Source organism: Choloepus didactylus, chromosome 27 (genome assembly GCF_015220235.1).
Source record: "Choloepus didactylus isolate mChoDid1 chromosome 27, mChoDid1.pri, whole genome shotgun sequence".
NCBI classification, from domain to species: Eukaryota; Metazoa; Chordata; class Mammalia; order Pilosa; family Megalonychidae; genus Choloepus; species Choloepus didactylus.
In genome coordinates this window covers 8,905,458-8,926,592 of record NC_051333.1, presented here as the reverse complement: position 1 = coordinate 8,926,592, position 21,135 = coordinate 8,905,458, and the positions used below count along the sequence as shown (strand labels likewise).

Here is a 21,135-nt window from a genome sequence, read left to right as displayed (position 1 = left end):
GAAACAATATTGAACAATAAAAAGGATTCACTAATTTTTGGCAGAGAGAGTCCTCTAAGGTGGGTAGCAGGCATTAGAGGCTTTGTGCTTTGCAAATTCTATTGTACTCAGAATGTCAGATGACTGATGTTTTTAGAACCAAAAACAATCTTCCTATGTCAAAAGCCTATGTTCACTACGAGAGAGAAACAATTATTTTTAGGGCAAATGTCAAGGGGATTCAGGTCTGTAATGTGAAATGCCGACTAAGGGTTTCCTGCATTACGGGCTCTTTGTCCACCCCTGCTGTCCCCCTGCTTGAAATCTTGGAACCTTCTAGAACTTCTCTCTTCCTCAGCTCTCCATCCTACTAACTATCAAGTTGCTTTGATTCCAACCATGTCAATAATTTTCAATTCTTTCAATTTCTCTCCACCCCGTTCCCCCCAACTCTAGTTCCAGGCACCATCACATCTTGCCCCGTATTCCTAACTAGTTCACACTTATCTCCTTCTCAATAATCCCCTTAACTTTCTCTGCCACCGAGCGAACCGTGTAAATGTTTTGAAACTGAAATTATGTTCAAGCCACTCCCTGCTTAAGTGCTTTTAATATGTTCCCATTGGCACTGGCTTTTCAGGGCCAGCCCCTTTCCATGTCCTCAGCTCAATCTTTGTCCAGTTTTCAGTTCTCCTAATTCCCCACTTGAAGAATCATTCTTTCAGCCCCTTGAGCTTGACAGGCCCTTTGCCAATCACTGACCCCTGACCATGGTGACTCCTTTACCTGAGAATATCTCTTCACCAAATACCTTCTCATTCATTCTTTTCATCTCAGTTGACATGCTATTTCTTCTTTAAGGACTTCAGTTACTTTCCTCCTCTACTCCCCATGCAAACATCTGAATCTTCCTGAGGAGCACATCCCCTATGGGTTTTTTTTTTTTAATACCTTGTATTACTCCAGCTGAACATACATCTGAATTTAATTTCCTGTTTAAATCCCGTTCTCTGAAGGTAAAGGACACTCCTACTTCAGGCTCCTATTTCCACCAAAGCATTTCACATTGCCATGTACCAAATGTGTAAGGAACATGGCACGGTCTCAGCTCCTGGTTCTGTTTCCTTACCTGACTTGGGGTAAGTTACTGTGAAGACACCATCTGTAATCACAAAATCCTCCACCACTGATTTCAGGGTTTCAGTACTGTACTTCACATTTGGGAAAGCTATTCCTTTAAACCACATATATTCACTTGGCATTATGATGAGCTCTTTGGGCTTGGCGTTAGGGAATTGGCCAAATCCACAATGGGGATAAACCAACTTGGAGATAATCATTTATAGGCCCTGAGAACAATCATTAATCTCCCTAGTTGTTGAAAAGTCCATGGACTATTATTAAAGAGACCTAGAAATGGGTATTGTGAAGATTGACATATTTTTACTGATGGTGTTGAAAAACTATGAACTCATTTGGGGAACATTCTGGGATACTCTACGTTTGAGTTCATGGAATGGAATCAGAAACCAATAGCAAGCAGAGGGACATAGATATATGGGCAATTTAAAATATAATCTTAATGAACTTTACTTTTCAGAAGAGTTTTACATTTATAGAAAAATGGCAAAATGTGCAGGGAGTTTCGATATATCTCGCAACCAGTTTCCTCTGTTACTAGTATCTTCCATTAGTGGGGTGCAATAAACCAATATTGATACATTATTAACCTGAGTCCACTTTTTATTCAGACTTCCTTAGCTTTTACCTGATATTCATTTTCTGTCCCTATTCAGGATAACACATGTCATTTCATTGTCAAGTCTCCTTAACATCCTCTTTGGGTTTGAGGATCCTGAGTGTTTTGAGAGGGCCCTGGGCAGGTGTTTTGTGCAATGTCCCTGGTTTAGGATTTGTCTGATGCTTTGCTCCATGATTAGATTTTAGTTGGGGGAGGAAAATACCACTCCATCCCATCATATCAAGTGTACGCACTATCAACCTGACATCATCATTGATGTTGGCCTTGATCACCTGGGTGAGGTGGTATGTATCAGGTTTCTATACTGTTATGTTCCTCTCCTCCCCTTTTTTATATGACTATGTTTTAAAAATCAGACCTATGTCTAATGTATTCATGAAAACATTACACACCATGAATTGAGGCTCCTTCTAAAAAATAATTGGCCTGTGCTATTCAAATTGTCAAACTGTTATGAAAAACAAAAGCCACAGTTATGTTGCAGATTAAAGAAATTTGTTAACTTAATGTAATTTGAATCCTGGTTGGGACCCTGGACTAGAAAAAAAATACTCTTATTACATTATTGGGGCAGTTATCCAAATTTGAATATGCAAGTGGATTAGATAATAATATTGCATCAATGTTAAATTCCTTGATTTCTGTAAGTTTAGTGAGGTTATACAAGGAACTATCCTTGTTAGAATATATACACTGAAGTTTTGAGGGATAACAGGGAGTGATGTCCAGAATTTATGCAAATGGTTAAGAAAAAATTTATATTATATATGAGAGAGAAAGTGATAAAAAATGATGTAGTAGATATTGGAAAATGCTACGATGGCCAATCTGTGTAAAGTGCACTCAAGAATTATTTGTGCTGTTCTCACAAAATTTTTCTAAGTTTGGGGACTATTTCAAAATAAAAAAGTTAAAACTAAATAAATGGACATTCTGTGATAATAATAAGCTGAAAGTGAACCAAGAAATCATAGATTGCAATATCTGTTTTTGAGTACAAAGATCAAGAACTTGCTTTAGTGTTCTACAGATATGTGGTGGGATTTATATTCAATTATAATTGGACTACAGACTCCATTTAATCATTAACCTCAAAATTTAATAAGTGCTTTCTAGATTAGGTGTTAAGAAAAATTTCAGATCCACCACACAGAAAAGCCATAATAGCAGCTGTTATTTTGTTGGTCCAACCTTTCTATTTTCCAGTGGCAGACAGGGAACACCAATGATTTCACGTGTTCACGTAATGAATGAAAGGCAGGTTGCCTATGAAATGCAAGATATACCGATTCTAGGGACACTTAAAGAAACATCCAGGCTTCTAACATTTCCCCATGGGCTCCAGTCAGCTGAAATGAAGATCATCCAATGAATTAAGCTAAAATGCAAATCACAGCTACAATATTTAATTTAGTCCATTTGAAACCCAAGGAAAGAGTCACCCACCCTCTTCCCTATTCCTTTCCAGGCTGGGTGAACAAGTTGAGCTTGTGTGTGTCAAACCGTGTGCTGATGATACATACATCTAAAACTGATGCGGTCACTGCCCATTTTGTGCTTCTGGGGGAGAAAAATGAGAAAACGGACCATGACTGACAGTCTAATAAGTTCTATGAAGGAGAAAGTGAAGGGACCCATGAGAACACATGGAAGGGGCACCTCACTGAAGCTTAGGGGAGAGCTGAAAGTCCGAAAGGGGGTGATGTTCAAACTGTCATTTTAAGGATGGGTGGATCTTAGCCAGGCAAAGGGGTGGGAGTGGACGTGTGATTTAGGCGGATTATAATGTATACATAGAGACAGGGCGGCACATTGACAAGGGTCTCCATTTACCAAGTAGTTAGATATTTCAATCTTTATTATTTCCTTACAATTTCCAACTAACTCTAGAGAGTGGTAGCAAAAGTCATTACACTGTGAATGGGCAATAATTGTGGAGAGCTAACACGTGTCAGAGGTATTCTTATCCCTGTACAGATATATACCATTGACTCTATGGATTATATGAGCAGGTTAAGTTCCTCTCCCAGTCCACACCCATGAAGGACAAAGAAACTGGATAAAATGGTTAAGTTTAGTGGAATGAGACAGCTAGCTAGTGAGTGGTTGGGCGAGCTTTGCACCCGGCCCCTCTGATACCAGACTCAATGTTCTGGCCTGGTTTACGGTTATCCCTGGGTAATCCCGAGTGAACACTCTCTACTGAGCTACAGTCAGCATTGGTTCCCCTAACCCTTGCTCTGCTCTGACTCCAGCTATCCCTGGTTGAAGCCAAATCCATGCTCTGTACTGGTTCTCTCTGTGGAAAACCCGAGTTCATACTCTGTACTGGGTTAGATTTATCCCCAGTTATCAAGAGTTCGTGCTCTCCAGTGTACTTTTGTTACTGCTGGTGCAGTCTCTCTGTAATGGACTACAGCTATATCTCTTCTTCAGTGAGAAAACTAAGTGCGCTGTATAAATTTGCACAGCTAGCATTTTGCCAACTTGTGATTTATATCCTGTAATGTGTTTTGTTAAAAAAAAGCATGATTATTAAAAATAAAGTTTTTTTATTGAAGGTAATGAATTTTATTTTTTCTAATAATTATATCACTTATTCTATCTCCACTCCAATTTCTGAGCTACTGTGAAGGCTGCGGGTCATAATAGTCAATGAGGGTAAAATAATCCGATTTGTTACATCAGAGTCTTTACAAATTATTCAAAATAAGAGTGCCAAGTTAATCAAGTAGTATGATTAGTGTTAAAATATGATAATAAGATGAATCCTTCAAAAAGAAACGTTTTATGGAAATGACTATGGTTTGAACAGTTGAAGTGTATCTCTACAGCCAATCGCTGAGTGATTTGGGGATAATCCTATCGGATATAACAAACAAAGGGAAGTGTCCAGAAAATCATTCAGACATTCATTGTGTCTGATCTGAATCATCTTAATCAGCAAACAGCTCTCATTGTTGGATGATCAGTCAATTGACAACTGAGATATGGCCACCTGATGGGCAGAGTGGAAGTCTTTCATTAAATCTCAAAAGATTATGTCATTCCACTCATGTGTAAGAAGTACAGAGTTAAGCCAGTCACATTTTCAAGGTCCTTATCACCTGATGTGTCTAGCACTTAGAGCTAATCCACTGTTCATTCAGTGACCTTCCTCTGCCTTCTAATTGATCTTCATACCCTTCAATCGTCCCATTTAGGGTTTCCCAGGGACTGGATTCCACATCTATGTTGGGGGAGCAGATTGATTCAGAACGGTGTGAGAACAGTTGTTTAGGTGATGATGAATTCTAGGTGCGGGTATGGCCCTATAATAACAGTTATAACAAAAGTACCACACTAATGAAAATTGTTAATAATAGGGAAAACTGTGTCTGGGGGTGGACTGTGTATTTTCTCTGTGATGTTTCTTCTGTAAACCTATGACATCTAATGAAAACAATTATAAAATAAAAAATAATAAAAGAGTGTGTGGACACAAGAATACCCTTGAGATCTATCCCACTGCAGCACGGCTTGGTCCTCCTATATCTTGTTCACACAATTTGGTTCATTTATTTTCCTACTCCTTCAGTCCTCTCAGCTTTAGGATGGCTCTTTGCATAGGACATCTTAGAGCTGATTTGTTGAGTACAGTCCTGGTTTTCAGGTTGAAAACCAATTCATGCTCATTCATCTTTTGGGGCCCCCTTTCATTCTCAATTACTGCTCAGGGTTGGTACACTAGAAAGGATACACACCCACTAGAAAGGATACAACTAAAATCACTGACAATATTAAAAGGATTATCTGAGGAATTCAAGGGTGTTTTGACCTACAAAAATAAATCCATGCACTACACCATATGTTCCAGTTTGCTAATGCTGCCCGGATGCAAAATACCAGAAATGGATTAACTTTTATAAAGGGGGTTTATTTGATTACACAGTTACAGTCTTAAGGCCACAAAATGTCCAAGGAAAGGCATCAACAATCCGGTACCTTCACTGGAGGATGGCCAATGGCATCCGGAAAACCTCTGTTAGCTGGGAAGTCATGTGGCTGATGTCTGCTCCAAGTTCTGGTTTCAAAATGGCTTTCTCCCAGGACATTCCTCTCTAGGCTGCAACTCCTCCTCAAAATGTCATTGTCAGTTGCTCTTGGAGCGTTTGTCCTCTCTTAGCTTCTCTGGAGCAAGAGTCTGCTTTCAACAGCCATCTTCAAACTGTCTCTCATCTGCAGCTCCTCTCTCAGCTTCTGTGCATTCTTCAAAGTGTCCCTGTTGGCTGTAGCAAACTCGCTCCCTCTCTCTGAGCTTATATAGTGCTCCAGTAAAACAGTTAAGGCCCAGGCTGAATGTGCAGGGCCACACCTCCATGGAAATTATCCAATGAAAGATCTTGCCCACAGTTAAGTGATCACGTCTCCATGGAAACATCCAATCAAAAGTCTCCAACCCAATCAACACCAATAGTCTCCTGCCCACACAAGACTGCACCAAAGATACTGGCATTTTGGGGGGCATAATACATCCAAACCAGCATACCATATAATAGAATAAAGTTTAAAAGTGTGTTATGATCTCAACTGATACATCCAAGTGGAAGCTTCAAGGTTTCTTATGACCTGACTGCAGAAGTCACAAGCATCACTTTTGACTTGTAACATTAGTTAAATCCAAGCCATGGGAACTGAGCAAATTCAAAGGAGGGATGAAAAAGGGAAGAGACTACAAACAGAGCCAATAACGTATATAACATATAATGTATAAAACAACATTTGTTTTAAGGAATTGGTTCAAGAAATTGTGAGGTCTGACAACTCTGAAATTTGTCAGGCAGGTCAGCAGGCTGGCAACTCAGACAGGATTTTTATGCTGCAGTTTTGACACCAGGAAACCTGTCTTTGCTCTAAAGGCCTTCAACTGCTTGGATGAGGCTCACCCACATCATCAAAGGTGATCTCCTTTACTTAAAGCCCACTGATTGCAGACGTTAGCCACATCTAACCGCACTGTCACAGCAACATCTAGGCTGATGTTTGACCAAACACCTGGGCACCTTAGCCTCACCATCATGGGCCGCTTAACACCACATTGTTTTAAACCATACTTAATCTCCCAATAAAGACAGCAACAAAGTCATACTACTGCCTGACATGTTCCAACTATGCTTCAGGGAAAACTACAGTAACTCTTTCCCCAGATGAGGATGCAAAGTTCTTGGGTGTTGTTCACTCTTCTTGATATTCTGTAATTTAAACAGAGTGCTGTGAAGTTAACTTTTATTAATATGTTTATGTTCTATGAGAAGGGGTTAAGAGAGGGAAGAAAACAACGATGTTTGCTTTACATGTAAAATGTATGAATAAGAAAATGAGGAAGAAATATAATAACTGGAGAGCTCATTTATGCAACTGATGATGAGATCACAGCTGGAATTTATAGCTACCTTGCTCTACTACCCATTCCATCCTTCCTTTTCCCTCAACAAGCATCTCAGCTGGTCATGTTTTTTGCCTGATGGAGCGCACAAAACATTCATACATGAGGAGTCTGGGATATTGAATTTGATTGTTGTAGTTTTCCATTGAGTTTAATAACAGGGCATGGTTCTACAAAGAGACACACTAAGGGATTACGTTTCCTGGACATTATCCTTACTAACTCCATTGTGTAGAGTAACTCAACTTTCCCTTGATAATCAGGCTCACTCACCCCAGCCAATACAGCAATTCCCTTCTTTGCCTGTCTATTCAGAGCTATGAGGAGCCCAAAGTGGATGGGTGGCAGTCTCTGCTTCCGTTCAACGGAATCATTGTTGTGTCTCCTCGTGGAAGCACTCCTGCCTTTGGAATTATTACCTCTAGACCGGCAGACCTTAAGGTCACAGGTATGGATGCAAAAATTTTGGTAGTAGATCACTGTTTTAGTTTTCCTTGGCTGCTCCAGCAAACACCATGCAATGGGTTGGTGTGAACAATGGGAACTGATTACCTCACGGTTTTGAGGCTAAAAGAAAGTCCAAATCAAGCCATCATCAAGGCAATGTTTTCTTCCTGGAGACTGGTGTCCTGGGGCTGGCTGCTGACTCCTTGATCTTTGGCTCCTCTGTCACTTGGCAATGCATATGGCGGCCTCTCCTGGCCTCTCTATTCTCTTCTGGGTTCCATTGAATTTCAGCTTCTTGCTTCCATGAATTTTTTTCTCTGTCTGAATTTCATTCTGCTTAAAGACTCCAATAATAGTATCAAGACCCATCCTGATTGAGTTGAGCCACACCTTAACTGAAGTAACCTCATCAAAATGTTTTACATGCAATGGGCTGACACCCACAAGTATGGATTAAGTTTAAGAACATGCTTATCTCCAAGCAACCATATACATATATATGAATTCTGTGACTGTGTCTCAACAGTTGTGCTTAGACCATCCCAATACCATGGTGCACTCCTTGATGCTTCTAAGGACTCTAATAGAGAAGCAAAGAAACTGTAATTTTTGGTGTGTCCATAACCTGTTTCAGCCAGTGAGTTCCATGTCCATGGCCTGGTACATAGCTCTGATAGACACCACTTTGTGCATTGTTAAAAAAAAAATCTTTAGGTAAACTTTGAAGAGGAAACCAGTATGACTCAAGGTCTCACCCTCCTCCTGATAAGAAGGTCTCAGAAGTAATTGCCTATTGTCAGGCATGAAATAAAAAGTCACATGTAGGATCTTAACTAGGAGCCAGCCTTCCCAACTCCCCTCTTGGATTTTCCAGGACTTGAGAGAGAAACATGGGCTACCCCATCATGGATCCAAATGACCCATTTGTCTGAGGCCACAGCAGAACAGGAATATGATCAGAATCATTCCAAGCAGGATGATCAGCCCCTGGAAGATTTAAAAGAACGATGAGCCCCAACTGTTGCCAAGCCAGAAAAAGCTGTCTCATCTTTTTCATCTGGCCTGAGGCCTTCTCTCAGATACAGCCCAGTTGCTTAAAGCTGGCCTGAAAGCCTCCCACGGCCGAGGCAGTGTCATAACACGAGGATACACATGCGAGAAGTGCAATCTCAGAGGGCTCATGGGTCCCCGGGAAACAGAGCATGGATGACATCAAGGCAGCCGCGGCGGGACATGCATTAGGCAGGCAGGGGCCCCCTCCTTGAGGCTCCCAGCCCAGTCCTTGGTTTCACAGGGCCTGTTCCAGACAGCTCTATTTGTCCGTGATGTCAGTGCATTTGTCTCAAGAGTGTGGACAACACCTGGGGGTGTCCCGTGTGGACAGTGCAGCCGCTGAGGCCGTCTCCTGCTGTGTTGCATCAGCAGCTGGCACGTTGGAAAGCACACAGCTGAATCCAAAGCACTCGCAACAGCTTTGAAAGGCAGCATGGGGAGTTTTCCTTCAGGACGAGGGGAAAGCTTTTAGGAACAGTTCTGGAAAAAAAAAAAAAATGAAATTCATGAAAGTGCTTCTTCCCCAAGGGCCATGATTGTTGATGTTGGTGGAAATGGGGAGTGCACTTTCAGAGAATTATTGCTTTGAGACCCCAGAACTCTTGCCTGAGAAGCGTCGCCCAGGCTGGGGTTATCGTGGCCCCTCCCATCAGCCACTTAAATCTGTCCTTTAATCTTTCAGCAAAATGCTCAGTCACCCCCCGAGGCTTGGGGGTGATACGAAGCATGGAGAGTCCATTGCATGCCCCACGATTGGCATCTAGCTGCTCAGAACGTCTTGGGCTGTTGGCTTGGGAATCTGTCCCTGGGCAGTATTTTTAGCCGTGGCCAGGGTCAGGCAGGCGGGACAGCTTTTCCATGCTGTCCTGGTGTCTTCTCACGACAGCGGCAGCCTGTGTGCACAGCCCCAGGGCAGGGGGCGTCGGAGTCGCTGTGGGTTGTCCTCTCCAGGCGATGGACGCATATCTGCTTCATCCGGGTGGAGGACACATGGGCCTCTGCGTTTGTGTGACAAGCAGCACTGCTGGCTCTTGGTTTCTGTCACCCCTCATCAGCATGGACAACTGTTTTGATTTGCCAAAGCTGATGAAATGCACTATACCAGAAATGGGTTGGCTTTTATAATGGGGATTTAGAATTAGCATAAGCTGAAAAGGAGAATTTATTGGCTCAAATAACCAAACCAAGGGAAAGGTGGTGGTAGAACTCCAGATAATTGGAAGTAGAACTCCTGTCCACTGGATTCTCTGCTGTGCATTTGGAACCTTTCCTCATGGTAGAGAACAAAACTTAAACATCCTAACAGTCCTGCTAACAGAGAGCACAGTCTTCTCTCACCTCCACCACCAGCTAGAAGAATCATCACTCTGATTGGGTCCACATGTTTATGATAGAGGAACTGGTGACTGTGCTAGATCCTGAGTCCATTGTCTGCAGGTTTGTCACATGAACATATTAACATAGAACCTACTCATACCTCTGACTCAGCATTTAACTTAGTATATACGGTCATGAAAGCCATGTGATAGAATAGTCATAGTGTGTTGCTCATAAAGTTCCCAGACCACCCCAATGGCCATTGGGGTGCATTCACTCAGTGGAAAATTGTGCATCAGTGAGAATGATGCATGTATGTGTATGCATGTTTATATATATGCATATGTATATTTACGTAGGTATATGTAGATGCAGAGAATGCAGACTCTGCATCTACACCCAACAATAAAGATGAATCTCATACGCATAATATTGAGTGAAAGAAGCCAGACCCAAGGTTATAATTCAAATTTTATGAACTATTAAAGGAGATGAAATTAATCTATGTTATAAATAAATCAGGATGGTGGTTTCCCTCGGTGGAAAGCACCTGGAAGGGGCCATGAAGAGGCTTCTGGGGGCCAGAAATGATCTGTTTCTCAATGTACTTGTCAGCTACATGGAATGCTTAGTTTGTAAAAATTCACCTAGTTCTACACTCATTATGTGCACTTTTAAAAATGTATATTATACTTAAAAAATTTTCAAATGTATAAGGGAAGCTTGAGCTTTTCTGAGAGTTTGACTAACTTGCCAAAGATCCTACTGTGAGAAGTTAATCTGGATCTTGAATTGATCCAAGTTCTTCACCATAAATCCATAATGGTTCCCATAATCACCATGGCCATCATTTCATTGATCACCACTGAGCTTTGGTTATATCTTTTTTCAAGGAAAGAAGCCATCCACATCGAAGAGAGACCAAATTTTTATTGAACAGAATGATTCAGTAATGGGAAGGATAGGATTATCCTTTGGAGGCAGTTGGTGAATCCTATAACTTTTGTCTCTTCAAAAACACCAAAACTTATCTAAAGACTGCGGAGGAAAAACAGGGGTTAGGGTCAGTGTCACAATCTTTTACCCTGCAAGTAAGATAATACTGTTTCCTCCCAATGGGGGATCTGGTCTACCTCTAAGAGCTAAATAGTATGAGTTAGTGGAACAGGAGAAGAAAAGAGGGGCATTGGCTATGAGTGGTGTAAGAAGAGTCTATCCATATCTCTCATTCTCAAGTTGAATATGCCATTATTGTTATTTTAATTACCCCATAAGTCACATAGCCCATTATTTGAATGAAATTTATTAACTTGATAATTTCCAGTGTTGAGGAAGTTGTTTAAAAATGAGCAGACTTATAGTACTGATGTGGGATAATTTGGAATAACTTAAAATTTAACACACACAACGTTAACACCCAGTGCTTTTACTCAGCTATTTTAATTTTTAAAACTCACACATTTATTCAAAGATCCAAGTAGAAGGTACCCATTTGGTGGGAGTGATAAACCCTTGCAGAAGTCTCCTCTTGAGTGACTAGTAGGTTTTCAATATTACGGACAATGTAATTAATGTAACAAACCATATATCCTTATTTACTGGGTTGCTAGGAAGCTCAGCTCCAATTATACAGCCTCACCATACAGTCTGCACAGTGCTGACTTTACCTCTTGCTATATTGCCCTGATTATTTTTATTAACTATTTTAAAGGTTTTGGAACAAGGCAGTAAGCAAATAAAAAGAAAGGAAGGAGGGAGAGAGGGAGGGGGGGAGGAAGTGTTCACTTCTGGAGAACCCAACTACTGTGACAGTTCTGGGAGTGGTCCAGGAAAGCAGACGATAAGATGGGGGTTTGCGGTGGGGTCAATCCCAAACTGTGATGCCAACAAGGACCCCATTACTGATGATGGGTGGGGAAACAGACAGTCCCTGGTGCCTGGCGGTGGTCCAATTATTAAGACTTTCAATGGAGTTGAGCTGGGATAGTATCCTGCTGGAGGGGCAAACACTAACTGGTGCAATATTTCAGGAACTTGAGAATTAGAGGAAACAGTAACTGTAAGGACAGTGGGATTTGACGGCTATTGCTAAGCACCACTGATACTCTATAGAAAGATAACTCTATAGAAAGGTGAGTAATAGGTGATTGAAAGTCAAGTGTGGAAACCAGAAATACAGCTGTGATTTTTTGGTGACTCAAAAAGAAAGGTAAGGGGGCAAGATGGCAGACTGGTGAGCTGTAGGTTTTAGTTACTCCTCCAGGAAAGTGGGTAAAAAGCCAGGAACTGCGTGGACTGGACACCACAGAGCAATCTGTCTTTGGGCATACTTCATACAACACTCATGAAAATGTCGAACTGCTGAGATCAGCGAAATCTGTGAGTTTTTGCGGCCAGGGGACCCGCGCCCCTCCCTGCCAGGCTCGGTCCCGTGGGAGGAGGGGCTGTCAGCTCCGGGAAGGAGAAGGGAGAACTGCAGTGGCTGCTCTTATCGGAAACTCATTCTACTGATCCAGATTCCAACCATAGATAGACTGAGACCAGACACCAGAGAATCTGAGAGCTGCCAGCCCAGCAGAGAGGAGACAGGCATAGAAAAAAAAAATAAAAATAACACGAAAAACTCCAAAATAAAAGCAGAGGATTTTTGGAGTTCTGGTGAACACAGAAAGGGGAAGGGCGGAGCTCAGGCCTTGAGGCGCATATGCAAATCCCGAAGAAAAGCTGATCTCTCTGCCCTGTGGACCTTTCCTTAATGGCCCTGGTTGCTGTGTCTATTAGCATTTCAATAACCCATTAGATCTCTGAGGAGGGCCCTTTTTTTTTTTTTTTTTTTAATCCTTTTTACTTTTTCTAAAACAATTACTCTAAGAAGCCCAATACAGAAAGATTCAAAGAATTGCAATTTGGGCACGTCAAGTCAAGAGCAGAACTAAGAGAGCTCTGAGACAAAAGGCAATAATCCAGTGGCTGGGAAAATTCACTAAACACCACAACTTCCCAAGAAAAGGGGGGTGTCCGCTCACAGCCACCATCCTGGTGGACAGGAAACACTCCTGCCCATCGCCAGCCCCATAGCCCAGAGCTGCCCCAGACAACCCAGTGTGACGGAAGTGCTTCAAATAACAGGCACACACCACAATACTGGGCGTGGACATTAGCCTTCCCTGCAACCTCAGCTGATTGTCCCAGAGCTGGGAAGGTGGAGCAGTGTGAATTAACAAAGCCCTATTCAGCCATCATTTGAGCAGACTGGGAGCCTCCCTACACAGCCCAGCAGCCCAGAACTGCCCTGGGGGGACGGCACTCACCTGTGACATAGCACAGTCATCCCTCAACAGAGGACCCGGGGTGCACAGCCTGGAAGAGGGGCCCACTTGCAAGTCTCAGGAGCCATATGCCAATACCAAAGACTTGTGGGTCAGTGGCAGAGACAAACTGTGGCAGGACTGAACTGAAGGATTAGACTATTGCAGCAGCGTTAAAACTCTAGGATCATCAAGGAGATTTGATTGTTAGGGCCACCCCCCCTCCCCGACTGCCCAGAAACACGCCCCACATACAGGGCAGGCAACACCAACTACACACGCAAGCTTGGTACACCAATTGGGCCCCACAAGACTCACTCCCCCACTCACCAAAAAGGCTAAGCAGGGGAGAACTGGCTTGTGGAGAACAGGTGGCTCGTGGACGCCACCTGCTGGTTAGTTAGAGAAAGTGTACTCCACGAAGCTGTAGATCTGATAAATTAGAGATAAGGACTTCAATAGGTCTACAAACCCTAAAAGAACCCTATCAAGTTCAGCAAATGCCACGAGGCCAAAAACAACAGAAAATTATAAAGCATATGAAAAAACCAGACGATATGGATAACCCAAGCCCAAGCACCCAAATCAAAAGACCAGAAGAGACACAGCACATAGAGCAGCTACTCAAAGAACTAAAGATGAACAATGAGACCATAGTACGGGATATGAAGGAAATCAAGAAGACTCTAGAAGAGCATAAAGAAGACATTGCAAGACTAAATAAAAAAATGGATGATCTTATGGAAATTAAAGAAACTGTTGACCAAATTAAAAAGATTCTGGACACTCATAGTACAAGACTAGAGGAAGTTGAACAACGAATCAGTGACCTGGAAGATGACAGAATGGAAAATGAAAGCATAAAAGAAAGAATGGGGAAAAAAATTGAAAAACTCGAAATGGACCTCAGGGATATGATAGATAATATGAAACGTCCGAATATAAGACTCATTGGTGTCCCAGAAGGGGAAGAAAAGGGTAAAGGTCTAGGAAGAGTATTCAAAGAAATTGTTGGGGAAAACTTCCCAAATCTTCTAAACAACATAAATACACAAATCATAAATGCTCAGCGAACTCCAAATAGAATAAATCCAAATAAACCCACTCCGAGACATATACTGATCACACTGTCAAACACAGAAGAGAAGGAGCAAGTTCTGAAAGCAGCAAGAGAAAAGCAATTCACCACATACAAAGGAAACAGCATAAGACTAAGTAGTGACTACTCAGCAGCCACCATGGAGGCAAGAAGGCAGTGGCATGATATATTTAAAATTCTGAGTGAGAAAAATTTCCAGCCAAGAATACTTTATCCAGCAAAGCTCTCCTTCAAATTTGAGGGAGAGCTTAAATTTTTCACAGACAAACAAATGCTGAGAGAATTTGCTAACAAGACACCTGCCCTACTGGAGATACTAAAGGGAGCCCTACAGACAGAGAAACAAAGACAGGACAGAGAGACTTGGAGAAAGGTTCAGTACTAAAGAGATTCGGTATGGGTACAATAAAGGATATTAATAGAGAGAGGGAAAAATATGGCAAACATAAACCAAAGGATAAGATGGCCGATTCAAGAAATGCCTTCACGGTTTTAACGTTGAATGTAAATGGATTAAACTCCCCAATTAAAAGATATAGATTCGCAGAATGGATCAAAAAAAATGAACCATCAATATGTTGCATACAAGAGACTCATCTTAGACACAGGGACACAAAGCAACTGAAAGTGAAAGGATGGAAAAAAATATTTCATGCAAGCTACAGCCAAAAGAAAGCAGGTGTAGCAATATTAATCTCAGATAAAATAGACTTCAAATGCAGGGATGTTTTGAGAGACAAAGAAGGCCACTACATACTAATAAAAGGGGCAATTCAGCAAGAAGAAATAACAATTGTAAATGTCTATGCACCCAATCAAGGTGCCACAAAATACATGAGAGAAACACTGGCAAAACTAAAGGAAGCAATTGATGTTTCCACAATAATTGTGGGAGACTTCAACACATCACTCTCTCCTATAGATAGATCAACCAGACAGAAGACCAATAAGGAAATTGAAAACCTAAACAATCTGATAAATGAATTAGATTTAACAGACATCTACAGGACATTACATCCCAAATCACCAGGATACACATACTTTTCTAGTGCTCATGGAACTTTCTCCAGAATAGATCATATGCTGGGACATAAAACAAGCCTCAATAAATTTAAAAAGATTGAAATTATTCAAAGCACATTCTCTGACCACAGTGGAATACAATTAGAAGTCAATAACCATCAGAGACTTAGAAAATTCACAAATACCTGGAGGTTAAACAACACACTCCTAAACAATCAGTGGGTTAACGAAGAAATAGCAAGAGAAATTGCTAAATATATAGAGATGAATGAAAATGAGAACACAACATACCAAAACCTATGGGATGCAGCAAAAGCAGTGCTAAGGGGGAAATTTATAGCACTAAACGCATATATTAAAAAGGAAGAAAGAGCCAAAATCAAAGAACTAATGGATCAACTGAAGAAGCTAGAAAATGAACAGCAAACCAATCCTAAACCAAGTAGAAGAAAAGAAATCACAAGGATTAAAGCAGAAATAAATGACATAGAGAACAAAAAAAACAATAGAGAGGATAAATATCACCAAAAGTTGGTTCTTTGAGAAGATCAACAAGATTGACAAGCCCCTAGCTAGACTGACAAAATCAAAAAGAGAGAAGACCCCTATAAACAAAATAATGAATGAAAAAGGTGACATAACTGCAGATCCTGAAGAAATTAAAAAAATTATTAGAGGATATTATGAACAACTGTATGGCAACAAACTGGATAATGTAGAAGAAATGGACAATTTCCTGGAAACATATGAACAGCCTAGACTGACCAGAGAAGAAATAGAAGACCTCAACCAACCCATCACAAGCAAAGAGATCCAATCAGTCATCAAAAATCTTCCCACAAATAAATGCCCAGGGCCAGATGGCTTCACAGGGGAATTCTACCAAACTTTCCAGAAAGAACTGACACCAATCTTACTCAAACTCTTTCAAAACATTGAAAAAAATGGAACACTACCTAACTCATTTTATGAAGCTAACATCAATCTAATACCAAAACCAGGCAAAGATGCTACAAAAAAGGAAAACTACCGGCCAATCTCCCTAATGAATATAGATGCAAAAATCCTCAACAAAATACTTGCAAATCGAATCCAAAGACACATTAAAAAAATCATACACCATGACCAAGTGGGGTTCATTCCAGGCATGCAAGGATGGTTCAACATAAGAAAAACAATCAATGTATTACAACACATTAAAAACTCGAAAGGGAAAAATCAATTGATCATCTCAATAGATGCTGAAAAAGCATTTGACAAAATCCAACATCCCTTTTTGATAAAAACACTTCAAAAGGTAGGAATTGAAGGAAACTTCCTCAACATGATAAAGAGCATATATGAAAAACCCACAGCCAGCATAGTGCTCAATGGTGAGAGACTGAAAGCCTTCCCTCTAAGATCAGGAACAAGACAAGGATGCCCGCTGTCACCACTGTTATTCAACATTGTGCTGGAAGTGCTAGCCAGGGCAATCCGGCAAGACAAAGAAATAAAAGGCATCCAAATTGGAAAAGAAGAAGTAAAACTGTCATTGTTTGCAGATGATATGATCTTATATCTAGAAAACCCTGAGAAATCAACGATACAGCTACTAGAGCTAATAAACAAATTTAGCAAAGTAGCGGGATACAAGATTAATGCACATAAGTCAGTAATGTTTCTATATGCTAGAAATGAACAAACTGAAGAGACACTCAAGAAAAGATACCATTTTCAATAGCAACTAAAAAAATCAAGTACCTAGGAATCAACTTAACCAAAGATGTAAAAGACCTATACAAAGAAAACTACATAACTCTACTAAAAGAAATAGAAGGGGACCTTAAAAGATGGAAAAATATTCCATGTTCATGGATAGGAAGGCTAAATGTCATTAAGATGTCAATTCTACCCAAACTCATCTACAGATTCAATGCAATCCCAATCAAAATTCCAACAACCTACTTTGCAGACTTGGAAAAGCTAGTTATCAAATTTATTTGGAAAGGGAAGATGCCTCGAATTGCTAAAGACACCCTAAAAAAGAAAAACGAAGTGGGAGGACTTACACTCCCTGACTTTGAAGCTTATTATAAAGCCACAGTTGCCAAAACAGCATGGTACTGGCACAAAGACAGACATATAGATCAATGGAATCGAATTGAGAATTCAGAGATAGACCTTCAGATCTATGGCCGACTGATCTTTGATAAGGCCCCCAAAGTCACTGAACTGAGCCATAATGGTCTTTTCAACAAATGGGGCTGGGAGAGTTGGATATCCATATCCAAAAGAATGAAAGAGGACCCCTACCTCACCCCCTACACAAAAATTAACTCAAAATGGACCAAAGATCTCAATATAAAAGAAAGTACCATAAAACTCCTAGAAGATAATGTAGGAAAACATCTTCAAGACCTTGTATTAGGTGGCCACTTCCTAGACTTTACACCCAAAGCACAAGCAACAAAAGAGAAAATAGATAAATGGGAACTCCTCAAGCTTAGAAGTTTCTGCACCTCAAAGGAATTTCTCAAAAAGGTAAAGAGGCAGCCAACTCAATGGGAAAAAATTTTTGGAAACCATGTATCTGACAAAAGACTGATATCTTGCATATACAAAGAAATCCTACAACTCAATGACAATAGTACAGACAGCCCAATTATAAAATGGGCAAAAGATATGAAAAGACAGTTCTCTGAAGAGGAGATACAAATGGCCAAGAAACACATGAAAAAATGTTCAGCTTCACTAGCTATTAGAGAGATGCAAATTAAGACCACAATGAGATACCATCTAACACCGGTTAGAATGGCTGCCATTAAACAAACAGGAAACTACAAATGCTGGAGGGGATGTGGAGAAATTGGAACTCTTATTCACTGTTGGTGGGATTGTATAATGGTTCAGCCACTCTGGAAGTCAGTCTGGCAGTTCCTTAGAAAACTAGATATAGAGTTACCATTCGATCCAGCGATTGCACTTCTCGGTATATACCTGGAAGATCGGAAAGCAGTGACACGAACAGATATCTGCACGCCAATGTTCATAGCAGCATTATTCACAATTGCCAAGAGATGGAAACAACCCAATTGTCCTTCAACAGATGAGTGGATAAATAAAATGTGGTATACACACGATGGAATACTACGCGGCAGTAAGAAGGAACGATCTGGTGAAACATATGACAACATGGATGAACCTTGAAGACATAATGCTGAGCGAAATAAGCCAGGCACAAAAAGAGAAATATTATATGCTACCACTAATGTGAACTTTGAAAAATGTAAAACAAATGGTTTATAATGTAGAATGTAGGGGAACTAGCAGTAGAGAGCAATTAAGGAAGGGGGAACAATAATCCAAGAAGAACAGATAAGCTATTTAACGTTCTGGGGATGCCCAGAAATGACTATGGTCTGTTAATTTCTGATGGATATAGTAGGAACAAGTTCACAGAAATGTTGCTATATTATGTAACTTTCTTGGGGTAAAGTAGGAACATGTTGGAAGTTAAGCAGTTATCTTAGGTTAGTTGTCTTTTTCTTACTCCCTTGTTATGGTCTCTTTGAAATGTTCTTTTATTGTATGTTTGTTTTCTTTTTAACTTTTTTTTTTCATACACTTGATTTAAAAAAAGAAGGGAAAGTTAAAAAAAAAAAAAAAAGAAAAACAAGGAAAAAAAAAAGATGTAGTGCCCCCTTGAGGTGCCTGTGGAGAATGCAGGGGTATTCGCCTACCCCACCTCCATGGTTGCTAACATGACCACAGACATAGGGGACTGGTGGTTTGATGGGTTGAGCCCTCTACCATAAGTTTTACCCTTGGGAAGACGGTTGCTGCAAAGGAGAGGCTAGGCCTCCCTATATTTGTGCCTAAGAGTCTCCTCCTGAATGCCTCTTTGTTGCTCAGATGTGGCCCTCTCTCTCTGGCTAAGCCAACTTGAAAGGTGACATCACTGCCCTCCCCCCTACGTGGGATCAGACACCCAGGGGAGTGAATCTCCCTGGCAACGTAGAATATGACTCCCGGGGAGGAATGTAGACCCGGCATCGTGGGACGGAGAACATCTTCTTGACCAAAAGGGGGATGTGAAAGGAAATGAAATAAGCTTCAGTGGCAGAGAGATTCCAAAACGAGCCGAGAGATCACTCTGGTGGGCACTCTTACGCACACTTTGGACAGCCCTTTTTGGGTTCTGGAGAATTGGGGTGGCTGGTGGTGGATACCTGAAACTATCAAACTACAACCCAGAACCCATGAATCTCGAAGACAGTTGTATAAAAATGTAGCTTATGAGGGGTGACAATGGGATTGGGAAAGCCAAAAGGACCAAACTCCACTTTGTCTAGTTTATGGATGGATGTGTAGAAAAGTAGGGGAAGGAAACAAACAGACAAAGGTACCCAGTGTTCTTTTTTACTTCAATTGCTCTTTTTCACTCTAATTATTATTCTTGTTATTTTTGTGTGTGTGCTAATGAAGGTGTCAGGGATTGATTTAGGTGATGAATGTACAACTATGTAATGGTACTGTAAACAATCGAAAGTACAATTTGTTTTGTATGACTGCGTGGTATGTGAATTTATCTCAATAAAATGATGATTAAAAAAAAAAAAAAAAAAAGAAAGGTAAACACAAACCGTTGCCAGAGTCAGGATGTGCACAGGGAAAAAGACACTACTCAACAAAAGTCCAAATGGCTTCCAGCTCTGTGTTGAGGAAAATAACCCCAAAGACATTCCCAAACAAGCCGTTTTGTGAGTGTTGACAAGTGCATAGAGCTGTGACGCGGAAACGGATGTTGACTTCAGCTCTCACCATGTCTGGGTTAGGGTTGGGGTTTTATCTCTTACTAACTAATTGGCTAAGACACCCAAGCTAACAATGTCTGTTTCCATGACCTTAAAATGTCAATGTTGATGGGAAGGACATCATGAGGGATAAGTTCATGATACAGCCTCTAATAGGGATTTATTTAATGGTCCTGGAAGTAAGTGGTCTCTGCTTGATTCCTTATTAAATCCAAGCGTTTGCGTGTAAGTTGCCAAGCCTCCCGAGTATGGGTTTACCTCACATATCTACAGGTATAAAGATACCTGAGGTCATTGGGAAGGCTGATTGATACACCGTGTTTGAAGCATTCAGCACAGCGGCCAGTGTACACCGAGCACTCAGTAGAATCCTGAATACAGTTCAAGAACATTTAGATGGGTAGACCCTCCCATAGCTGACGACAATACTTTTCTGCTTTCCTGGTCTTCTTTTTTCAACTGAAATTAACCCCATTCCTTCACCAGGTAGGAATCAAGGGGAGATGACCCAAACTAGGGTCAATCAATTCCAGCCCACCACCTGTTTTTCTAGTATAGCCACAAGCTAATGGTTTTTACATTTTTAATGGCTGGAGTGGGGGTGGGAGGCCACCCCCAAAAGAAGGATAATATTTTGTGACATCTGGAAATTACATGGAATTCAAATTCCAGTGTCCATAAATAAAGTTTTATTGGAATACAGCTCTGCTTATTTATTTATGGATGCTTTTGTGCTACAACAACAGGGTTGAGTATTTGTGATGGAGACTGTATGTCCCACAAAGCCTAAAATATTTGCTATCTGACCCTTTTCAGAAAATGTTGCCAAGCTCTGGTCTAAGCTGTCACCAGCTTATCTAGATCCCAACCTCCCCCTACACTAACCCAGAGTTTTTCCACTTTAAATGATCTCTAAAGTCACCACT

At 40.9% G+C, this 21,135-nt stretch overlaps 1 protein-coding gene across 1 annotated transcript in view; it reads right to left on the bottom strand.

Annotated features, from left to right (window-relative positions):
- The window catches only part of LOC119521145 (binder of sperm protein homolog 2-like), a 45,479-nt gene that overhangs the window by 13,135 nt on the left and 11,209 nt on the right, over positions 1-21,135 (bottom strand). The window lies entirely within an intron of this gene.